Source organism: Setaria italica, chromosome IV (genome assembly GCF_000263155.2).
Source record: "Setaria italica strain Yugu1 chromosome IV, Setaria_italica_v2.0, whole genome shotgun sequence".
NCBI lineage: Eukaryota > Viridiplantae > Streptophyta > Magnoliopsida > Poales > Poaceae > Setaria > Setaria italica.
The window spans coordinates 3,976,785-3,979,084 of NC_028453.1; the positions used below are offsets into that span (position 1 = coordinate 3,976,785).

General features: G+C 50.7%; 1 protein-coding gene across 3 annotated transcripts in view; it reads right to left on the reverse strand.

Moving 5' to 3' along the window:
* LOC101758507 (proline-rich receptor-like protein kinase PERK7) overlaps positions 1-381 on the reverse strand; it is a 5,830-nt gene extending 5,449 nt beyond the window's left edge. For 2 of the 3 annotated variants that reach the window (XM_004964631.4, XM_004964629.4), the window contains exon 1: positions 168-380. The gene's annotated coding sequence lies outside the window, so the exon portion shown is untranslated. Of the gene's footprint in view, positions 1-167 lie in introns of all 3 variants that reach the window. The other variant, XM_022825989.1, reaches the window with a different exon arrangement.
* Positions 382-2,300: the final 1,919 nt, after the last annotated feature.

Here is a 2,300-nt window from a genome sequence, read left to right on the forward strand (position 1 = left end):
TATTGCAGGTGGTCATGCCGAAATAGGGTTAGAAAAGGATTGGAAGAAAATAAAGGGGATTGAGTCTAAAATGAACTAATTTACTCTCCAATCCCTCCCATTCCACTTCAGCTCACTAGTATCCAAACAAGGTCAGAAGGGGAGGAATATAATGTATGAGCCCTTACCAGAACTGCATGCGGTCGAACGGCACATTCGGCGGCGGGAAGCTGCAGTCAACCCCTCAACGATCGATAGCAGCGAATCCAGGGTCATGGATGGAGCCGATAGCCGGACCTTGGAAATGAGGCAGAAGAGGACGAGTGAGAGGGAGCGGGCGGCGGCAGCGGCGGGAGGAGAGGAAGGGGGGGGGGAGAGGGACGGCGCGTGGGGTGAAGGGGGGAGTGAGGCGCGTGGGTGGGGGGGTGCTGTGAGCGGGTGATTTTAGCACCGGGAGGTCACGGGAGCTATTGGGGAACTGCCCCCTGGATCCGGTATCAGTACCTCCTAAAAAAATAACCAGTATAAAGAGTTAAGGTCAATGTTTAGTTTCAAACCAACCTTCTGATGTGCGCAGGACGCATGTTGAGGCAAAGGATGGAGGGTCGTAGCTGAACTGAAAGCAAGATTCACGGTCCCGTCCAGGTAATGGGGTCAATAGGTCAAAGCTCGTAGTGTGTTCCTGCAGCTCGTATATTGTGTTCCTTGCAGGTCTTTTTTTATTCATTTCAGACACAAAACAAAGAAAAAACAGCAACAGGTTGCACAAGGCTCAACACGCGTCAGAGTCTGACAGGCAGGGCAACAAATGCACAAGTTGCAGTCCTATGGGCTAAACTCTGCTCAGCCCGGCAGGGCCCAAAGCACATCGAGGAGCCCATGAGGAGCCAAGAAGTTACTACTCTACTTCGTGATGAAAGGACATGTTAAAAGAAAGGACGCAATTTTTTTTTTTGAGAATACGCAAGAAAGGATGCAATATTTTTTTTTTGAGAATACGCAAGAAAGGACGCAATACCTGATGTTCCTGTGGGAAGGTGCAGGGCCGAGCCCCAGGCAAGTGCGCCCGATGCGTTTGCACAGGTCCCCCAAATTTCTGGGGTCCACCAAACTGGCAGGGCAGACCTATAGGGCTATAGGCTATAGTTATGACGGCTCACTAGAGTCCATCCGTGATCCGTCCGTCGGCTGTCGAGACTCGTCAGACGCGGCGTGGGACTCGGGAATCGGCATCGGCAGGATCGAGGCGATAGAGGCGTCACTAACCGGCAACCACGACCCGTGTTAGGAACTCAGGAGTCCGGACTAGGGCTCCACCGCAGCACCGCTCCAGGCGATCAGCGGATCAGGCATCAGGTGCAGCATGACTCCTGCAGTTCGGCCAATTGATTTTTAGGACCCTGTTTACTTCCTTCAAAATTCTAACTTCGACACTATGCAAAAAGAAGATTCCCCATCACATCAAACTTGCGGTACATGTATGGAGTACTGAATGTAGATGAAATTAAAAACTAATTGCACAGTTTTGTTGTACTTTGCGAGATGAATTTTTTTAGCCTAATTAGTCAATATTTGATAATAATTCATAAATACAAACAAAACGCTACAGTATGCTACAGTGATTTTGGTTGTCCAAAATTAGGCAACTAAACAAGGCCTAGTTTTCACCGCGTCCCTTCGGTCTTGCTTTTTACCTGTCGGTTGCGCATCAGGTATATTAATCTGGTCCAATTAATTTTCAATATTTTAATCAATATTGATGGATGATAGCTAATATAATATTGATCCATCTAGGTGTTCTGTTATCTTTGTTTTGGTTCTGGATTATCTAGTGTTTTAAGAGTCGAATAGGTACGGTTTTTGATATATCTTATTGTGATATATTATATATCTTATTTATAGTCTTATTTTTTAGGGAGGTAGGCTTCATTTTTAGAGTTTAGTACAGGGCGCTCGACCCTGGGAAGGTGACACGCTGAGATGCTTAGCTAGTTGATCCCGCGGCGATCACGCGTCGTCTTCGTGGCTGCCGCTGCAGGCTTAGCCCCGGCGGCCGACGCCCACGTTGGCATGCGTCGGACCCAGGTGCCGTTGACGTGGATGGCCGCCATGGACGCGCGCCCACCACCACCACCGCGCCCGTAGCACCACGCCACCCGCAACTCCGCCAGGCTCGTCGCAGGCCGCCCGGCCGCCGTCGCTCCTACCGTCCTGTGCAGCCCGTGTCAATCCGGCCCGCGTCAGATCCCCGAGCTTTAGCCCGCCGCCGCCTTCCTATCTCGCCGTGCGGGCTTTCGGCCGCTCACTTAAGCGGCAGCGAG